Genomic DNA, 9,282 nt, shown 5'->3' with positions numbered 1-9,282 from the left:
TGTTTTGAGTGGTTTTTGTTTTGTGTTTACTTGAACTGTTTGGTTCCTCAGTCTCCATTTTCTCTTCCTGGTCAGTTCTGTTTTTGGAGCTAGATTTATTTCTGTAACTCAATTTCCATCAATTCATATTTATTTTCGTTTTCGATTAATATTATTTCTGTTTTTTGGTTGCTTTGGTTTTTGGAAAGAGGATTTGTGTTTTCTCGTTCTGTTTCCATCTTTCCAGATATTGTGTGTTTATCTTCTGCTTTTGTCCTTGTTCATGATTTGGATCTTCCACGGTTTATTTGTGATTTTTGTTGTTCGGGTTCTGTTTTGTTCTTTGGGACTTGTTTTAGATCATTTGGCTGAGTTTTAGAAGATACTGGTATTTGTTTCTTGTTGTTTTCGTTTTGGTTAGTTTTTAAAGTTTCAATTAGATTTTTGAGTTCAGAGATTAGCTTAAGTAAGTTTTGGTAGTGGGTTTGGTTTGTTTGATTTGAAATTTTTGTGATGTCTGCATAAGTGTTTATTTTTTGTCGAGAGCTTGCTATTTTCCTTGCTTCAGGAAAGGATACGTTTTGTTAGTATTTTATTTCAGCTATTTTTTTTTTCTTTTTTGAAGATGTTGCATATTTTAGAGTATGCTGGGTGTCTTTCTTGGCAATTTGGGCATTTTGTTTCATTGAGGCATTCACTTTCAGTGTGGTTAGGTTCTTTTAAGCTACATTTTCCACATATTTTCTGTCCTTTGCACGTTTCTCTGTTATGTCCATATTTATGACACTTATAACATCTCAGAGGGGTTGGTATATATTGTTCTACTTTTTCTATTGTATATCTGATTCTTATTTCTTTGGGAATTTTTGGTGTATTGAATGTTAGTACATAGGTTTTTGTAGGTACGGTTTGACCATTCCTTTTTATGTTTATTCGAACATGATCGATTACTCCCTGTTTTCTTAGGGCGTTTTCTATTTCTTCTGCTGTAGCCAAGGTTAATTCATGACTTTTTATGACACCTTTTGATGTGTTTAATCTTTCGTGAGCATAACTTTTGCATTTACAGATATGGAATTTTCCATCTCTAAGATGTTTTTTTGCGTCTTTATAGTTGTCTACTGTGACAAGTAGATTGTTGTTTTTCATTTTTTTTTTTGCTGTTTTTGGGTTGCTGTTTTGTATCTGTCTATATTTTTTCAATTAAGAATGGAGACAGATCACTGATTTTTTTTCCTTCTAGGGTTTTGATTACTATGAATCTTGGGTATTTTACTTTATCAATTATTTCATAGTTATATTCTTGTTCACTTTCTGAGCTGGTTACGTCAGAGTGGGTTATTTTGATTGTGTTTCATTTTTTGGTTTCTGGGTTTTTTGTTTGGGTTTATTATATCCATGGAAGTTTGTTTATATTTTCATCTCTTTCGCTCCCCACCCTCCTCGGAGCCCGAAACTGGGAGATGTTAGGGGGGAAACCCATTCGCCCTTTCATCCCAGGGATACAAAAAAGATATACTCAATTGATTGAGTTTGTTCCATCATTTCCTGTTTCCTCCTTTAGTTTCTTCTTTCCCAGTTTGATAGAAACATTGGTTAGGGAGCAGTTGTGTGGTTTTGTCTCATCAATTGATTGACACTTGCCATCGCCTTCTAACACTTACCTGGTTTGTCTATGTTTGTAGTAATAAGATATATTATCTTTAGATTAAATTTGTTTATTTATTTATTTTTTTTTAAATGTTATAGTTGACATTTTCAGTGTAAGTGTTAGGGCTTGACATGACTAGCCGATTGATCGGATCGGGCCTCTTCGACCGCCCGTCTAGCCTAGTACAAGACCAAAGTGGAGTGTTGCAACTTTATTTTCCCTAGGCATCAGTTGCTCAGCCACCAGGATCCTTTTCCTAGGCATCACGGGTTGCTACCCACGGCCAACAGGTAGCCCCATTGAGGGACTTTTACCCTCTGCAGGGGGGCAGTCGGCATATTCTAATGCCCCATCGACAGGGCCTCAAATGAGAAGAATTACTATGGATAAACAGCAACATAATATATATTTAAAGGAAGAACAGAGATTTCAAAACAATGAAAAACATGAGTGAATTGGAAATACATAATAGATTTCAGCTGATGTGACAAAATTGCAAAATATGACTTTGGCTTAGGATGAACATTCATTCTGACACTGTCGTAGAATCACTTGATATCATTCAAATATATTATGTGCTTACTGCGGAACATCGAGATTTAGAAATGAGAATCTAAATTGTTGCCATAATAGTAAGGTAGATTATCCAGAGAAATTAAAATGTTTGAAAAGATTGATCATGAATCCATTTCTTTTTTCCAAAATATTAGAAATTACAACTTTTGCATCATTCAGTATAAAATTATCTTTTCCTTCAAAGAGAAATTCATATTGTTTCACATTCAAAGCCAAACATAAAATTACAACCTTTCATCTTGACCATGGGTACCCACCCTCAGTATGGTCAACTGTACATCATAAACTAAAATGAAGTTCTGCAATACAGATTAAATGCTTTACAAAATAAATGTTGTACTCGGAAAACTATACTATAAAATGAAGTTATGCAGAAAATGAATCCTTATGTAAATTTGTATGAGAATAATTTAATTGAAAAATAACAGTAAAAAATAGCTATAAGAGAAAATAAATCAATGCTCAGACATGAACTGCATTTTAGAAAGGGTAAAGACAAAAAGAGATAATTTTCCCACTTGCAACGAAATAGTTATATTTGTTGATGAGAATGGTGCCCCACCAGAAAATAGGGATATTGTAGTTTACGTAAGGAATGCGCCCTCTGAAAAAATATCCTAAACCTCATGTCATTTAGACCCAATGAGCTATCCAATTATTTTTCCACACAGAGAATTTGGATAGCACTGTGAAATGTGCCAATGGAATATAGAACAGGAGTTTGTAATCATGCAACAATTTTACATTTTTCGCCTTTCTTTTAGACATGATTTCAACATAATTCATCGAGCTGTGAAATTACTTCAATACTTAGTGAATGCTTATATGAAAAGTGGGTGTTGAAGGTTGCAATATCTCTAGAATACCCAATCCTAATTAAGTGTAGGGCATTATAATAGATTGGTGAACTATTTAAACAAAGGAATAGATCAGGAAATTCAACTAGTAGTACCAATGATACTTCCCTCCTCATTCACTGGTAGCCCTTGTAATATGCACCAAAATGTTAATGATGCCATGTCAATAGTGGTAAAATATGGCAAACCTGATATTTTCATAACATACACATATAAACTTTCATAACATACATATGCCCTGTAATGAAGAATTTATAAAAAAAATAAAACCCTCAGAACAAACCTGACTTAATTATCAAAGTGTACAACTTGCAACTGAAAGAACTCTTGAGTAAAATAAAGGACAAACATATTTTTGGTGTTTACATACATCTATGCTGTTGAATTTCAGAAACAGGTCTTCCTCACTGTTACATGTTGGTAGTTTTAAGAAATGTGTATAAACCGAGCAACAAAAAACATATTGCTAGATACTAATCTAGCAATATGTTTTTTGTTGCTCAGTTTATATGCAGTGCCAAAATTCCTGATATCAATGATGACTGTTTTATTTAGTCAAGAAATTTATGATTCATAGACCTTGTGACATTAAAAGCCCTTCCCAAAGTATGAATGATGGTTTTTGCCTAAAACATTTTCAAAAAGAGCTTAGAAACGGAACCGCTGTTAATATGAATATACCCAGAATACAGAAGACTGTACAAGTTAGAAACTAACTTGTAGATAATAGCTATTTTGTACCTTTCTTACTAAAAAAAGTACTGCGCCGGTATCACTGTTGAAATCTGTGCATCCGTACAAAGTATATTTATTTAAATACATCTATAAGGGATATAAACAGGCTTTAGTTGAAGTAAGAAATACTATAGAATCAAATAATGAACAGAATGTATGCATCCATGACAAAATAAATAATAATATTGTTTGCAGATATGTTTTATGAGCTGAAGCTATATGACAATTATCAGAGTTAAGACTCCATGATATGTCCAACAGTGTGAATGCCTACTAAATACCAATTTCGGGTATCTTCGGTCTCTTTGTACTGGGGTTTGTCGGCAACTCTGACATGAGGATACTTCAAGTAAACCTTGATCAAACATTCAAACTAAAATGAAAATAAAAAAAAATTCTGAATTCACAAACTGGCAGGATGTCGACCAGAATAAGAAGATCCCCTCAGTATGGCTATGCATGGAATCATATGAGGAAAGCGATGATGCACCTTCTCCTAGTGATGTTACCACAAGCAACAGCACTAAGCTGGATAATCCACCAGATGAGACAAACTCTACTCCTGGAATTCGGCAAGACCACCATAAATATAAACTATAATCTCGTAAAGTAATCTGTTAAGGAGAAAAAAATTATTCTGCAGTGTTTCACCTACTCAAGGTATTAAAAATGGGAAAGAAAGAAAAATAATATATTCGAAACTCAAAGATCTTGTCTCTTACCAAAGGCTCTTGATGAGGCAAAGGTTGACTTTGGCTAAAGAGGCACAAGCGAATTTACACAAACCCAATGGAGTAGGGAGAACAAATGGATCCTTATATGGGCGATGGAATATGCAAAAATAAAACATTTGAAACTTAAGGAAAGATGTCAAGAATGGCTAAATAAGAAAGGTGTTGCGAGATAAAAATTCACATGTCAGAAGTTTAACTTCCTGAAAAACAATGCCTTTTCTATGATTTGAGACATCCGCTTGATGAGTGAAGATAGTCTCTGCCCAATAAACAATCCCATCTCCCTCCCGAGAGACATTACACCAGAATCCACCTCACCTCAACCACCTGACATGGTCTCACCAAACTCAACATCGACAAAGGAGATGTATTCTCAAGGGCAATGCCAAATATACAGGGTTTACTCCCAAAAAAATCCCAACTAAACAAACCTGGGCAAAAACCATGCTGCAATGCCTCACTTGGACATATGATACTGGATACAGATCAGGTGAAGCTGGAGGAAGAACTTACTAACTGAATAGAAATGTCACAATGTCTTGCTGTTGAAGATCGACTCAGACTGATGAAAATGAATGGTAACAAAGCCTTCAAGATTCTTGTTACAAAAATGAATGATGCTCTCACAAGAATTGTCTTAACTAATGTGTCATTAACTGAAATAAACTATGCAACTTATGGGGCATCATGGTTACAGCAGAGGAAACTTTTTGCCTCAACATAAAGAGAGGAGAACAGAGGGAAACTTTAAGAGTAATATAAATGAACCATTCTGGCTTCAACAGAAAATACAAAAATTCCGAAAGGAAACTTCCCGGATATCTGCCTTTCTATTATGTGAAAGGCCAGGGAAAAAATTAAAAAAGATAAAACTTAAAATCAAATATTCCCTTCAAAACCCAATGCAGCTAAGAGCTAAAGTGGTAGAAAAACAAGCCGCAATAAAAGCCTTGGCTGCACAAATTAAAAACAAGCAAAAGAAAATGGAATCCTGTTCATTGAATAGGTTGTTTAACAAGAACCCAAGGATGGTGTACAGGAATTTAATTAACAAGGAAATCAAGATAAAGTTGCCAATGACACAGGAAGAAGACATTCTGGAAGCCACTGTATGAAGACCCCAAACAACACCATGAGAGAGAATGGATAAGTACAATTAAAGAGACTGTCAAGGGCAAACAAGATATGCTAGCTCTGAAAATCATGAAAGATACTGTATGAAAAATATCACTCATTTTAGCAAATTTAAAAGCCCAGAAATTGACAAGATTTCAAATTTCTGGCTGAAAAAAACTCATGGCACTTCATGAGCACTATGCCAAGCCATTTAATTGTGTTGTCCGTGGCGAAGATACACCAGAGTGGCTAACTATTAGCAAAATGACTGATACCCAAGAGCCAAGAAACTCATTTGCCCAACAAATACAGGCCTATCTGCTGCCTCTCAACTACATACAAATGGCTTACAAGAATAATTGCAACACCTGGTCAATGGTGATTACCTTAAAAAAGAACGAAAGGGATGTATCAGAAATACAAAGGCCCAACTCCTCCTTAATAAAACAATTCTTGAGTATTGCAAAAACGTCAAAGGAGCTTGTCAATGGTTTGGATTGACTATAAAAAGACATTTGACAGTGTCAAACTTCTGGATAACGCAATGTTTGGAGATGTATAATGTCCATGAGAGCATAAGGACGTTACTTACGAAACAAATGATCATATGGCAAACATCCATTCCTGCAATACAGACTTTAAATCTCAGTGTCCAGCGAGGTATATTTCAAGGTAATAGCCTATCCCCAACTTCTGCCTTACAATTGACTCACTCAGCAAGCTCCTTAAAAAATGTGATGCCGAGTACAGTCTCAGTAGAGGCAGGAAAAAAAAAAAAAAAATCAGTGAAACATTTACTCTTTATGAATAATCTCAAACTATACAGAGACAGAAAAACAACTTGTCTCCTTCACAGAGGATGTCTGCATGGAGTTTGGATTGAACAAATGTGCTAAATGCACAATAAAAAAAAGGAAAAAAAAGTCAACATCCAACCATCTTTGGTTCAAGGATTGCTTTATTGAGGATGTAAAAGCGGGTGGATGCCACAGATAAGTACTGCGGTATAGAGGAAAATGTAACTGTAGAGCACAAAAAATGAGATACGGTGAAAGAAGAATACAAAGCATGCCTTAAAAAGATCCTGAAATCTAAATTAAGCTCCCAAAACAAAATAACTGCCATAAATCAGCTTGCAATTCCTGTCATCTCATATGGTTTTGGTATTATTAACTGGCCTCAATGCAATATCAATAGGCTAGATACAAAGACCAGGAAACTCCTAACCTTACATAAAATAATATACTCAAATCAATGTATGAACAGGATATACCTATCATGAAAAGAAGGGGGTCTCAGCCTCACTGAAATAAGCCATGCATATCGAGCCACCATTGTAAGCAGTACATCGAAAGCTCGAAAGCTCAACAGATATGACAATGAAAATAGTGAGAGACCAACATGAATGTCTAGCCTAACATACTTCAACCACAAAGCTTGTTGAAAACTTTGGGGGTGTCATACTGGAAAATACTGCCGAGGTATATGATGAACTAGCAACACAGATTGCAAGGAAGAAAAATGAAAGACACAGAAATCAAGATGGACACAAGAAGACAAGGATGGGAATAACATAAAAGAGTAAGAAAGTTCCTGGAGGAGCTTAACCAGGAATATATAGACAGGGATGCTTCACTCCAATGGCTCAAGAGTGGGAGATTTCCATTGTAGAAATTCAAGATCAGAGCTTACTCACAAATGGACTAAAAAAAAAAAAAAAAAAAAAAAAAAAAATGTCTGACCTACAAGCAAATGACCAGTGCAGGTTTTGCCACCCAGTAATTGAGAGCCAAGCCACCTAATATCTGGATGCCCAATCTTATTGGCAGATGGTCTTTACACAGTCTGCCACAACAAAGCAAGTAAATACGTCCATTGGAAGATCTGTGGAGGGATTAGCGAACATTTGGGTACATGAACCACCACTGGTACATCAAATAGAAATGTGATAGTGTTCTATGATAAAGACATACAGATATGACAAAGACGAGACTATCAAGCCAAGCATGATAATATGGAACAAGTCTGAAAGAACTGTGCTCGTTATTAATGTTACAGTCCGAAATGACTTTGGCCCTAATATAGCTGAACATGGAAAAATAACAAAATATCAGGACCTAAAAAATTATCTAAAATATGACATGGTCTCTGAAAGAAATAAACATTATACTGATTGTGATAGGAGCAACTGGCTTAATAAAAAAGGATCTTCAAAGACCAAATTGTAATGAAATACAGATAGCAGCCATTAGGGAACATCGTCTTTTCTTAAAAAAGCCCTCCGATATAAATTTAAATCGTACTGGAATCAAGTGTTAGCTTGATTTCTTAAAACTAATTAAAGTAAAATAAACAAAATATGTATAAACTTGGAGTCCATTTTGAAGATCAGCAGGGTTTTTGCTTATTCAAACCATACAAATTCTCTTGATTTATGGAATAGTTACAAGAACTCTATGATAGATTTTTTACACCAGGGATTTACAATGGACTAGGCTGAAAATATGGCCTAGCAATTATAAATACAGTCCTGATTGAAAATGGTACTAATTGTTTAACAATTGGTTTACCGTTCTGCAAGATCTACTGCAGATGTGCTAACGGTTATATCTCACAGGATTAGTGAATCTCTTGACAAAGGCTTCCTTTCTAGGGCAATTGCTCTGGACATATCAAAGGCCTTCGACAAGGTATGGCATAAGGGTCTACTTCACAAGATTTCCAGCTACGGTATAACTGGAAGTGTTTTCTCAATCATTAAATCATTTCTCTCTGATAGGCTCATAAGAGTAGTGTTCGATGGACAAAAATTAGAGGCCTGCAGTATTAATGCTGGAGTCCCTCAAGGGTTAATCCTGGGCCCAACTCTCTTGCTGATCTACATCAATGACCTCCCTAAACACATACTTAAATCATTCATTGACATCTATGCTGATGACACGACCATCTACGGCAACACATCAAAGGCTGTAAATGACAAAGTTCTCTCTGATTCTCTCTCCTCTGATCTTGAGCGCGTGGTTCAGTGGGGGAAGGTGTGGCTGGTTACCTTTAATGCATCTAAAACCAAACTCCTATCCTTACATCATCAATGCTCTGATCCCCATCTGGCATCAATTGGGATGGATGGCTCTTGTCTGGGAGAGGCCCCATGTTTTGACAAGCTTCTGGGTTTGACCTTTACTCCTGATCTGAAATGGAACACGTACATCAAGTCTGTTGCCAAGGTCGCTGGAAAGATGGTGTGATCCTTCTACCGCTCCAGAAGATATCTCACTACTGATGCAATTCTCTATCTATATAAAAGCCAAGTATGTCCAAGGATGGAATACTGCTGCCATATCTGGGCAGGAGCTGCTAAAAACAGCCTATCCTGCCTTGACAGAGTACAAAATAGACTTTGTGGCTTAGTGGGGGATGCCCTTTTCTCTACCCTGCAACCTCTCTCCCACAGAAGAGACGTTGCGAGCCTATCTTTGTTTTATCCTTATTTCCATGGCAGGTCCTCGTCTGAACTCCAATCTCTGGTCCCCCCTCACCAATCTTTCACAAAAAACACTCGTCTAGCTGAATCCACTGTGAAAAACTTCCCCCACTCTTTATCTGTGCCTAAATCAAAACATGGATTCCATGA

At 36.1% G+C, this 9,282-nt stretch overlaps 1 protein-coding gene across 10 annotated transcripts in view; it reads right to left on the bottom strand.

Annotated features, from left to right (window-relative positions):
* LOC145286010 (DENN domain-containing protein 1A-like) overlaps positions 1 to 9,282 on the bottom strand; it is a 798,566-nt gene that overhangs the window by 401,726 nt on the left and 387,558 nt on the right. The window lies entirely within an intron of this gene.

Source organism: Euprymna scolopes, chromosome 10, assembly GCF_053919585.1.
Source record: "Euprymna scolopes isolate OS-2025 chromosome 10, ASM5391958v1, whole genome shotgun sequence".
Taxonomy (NCBI): domain Eukaryota; kingdom Metazoa; phylum Mollusca; class Cephalopoda; order Sepiida; family Sepiolidae; genus Euprymna; species Euprymna scolopes.
Note: the sequence above shows the minus strand (reverse complement) of the source record. Positions and strands in the feature narration are given on the sequence as shown.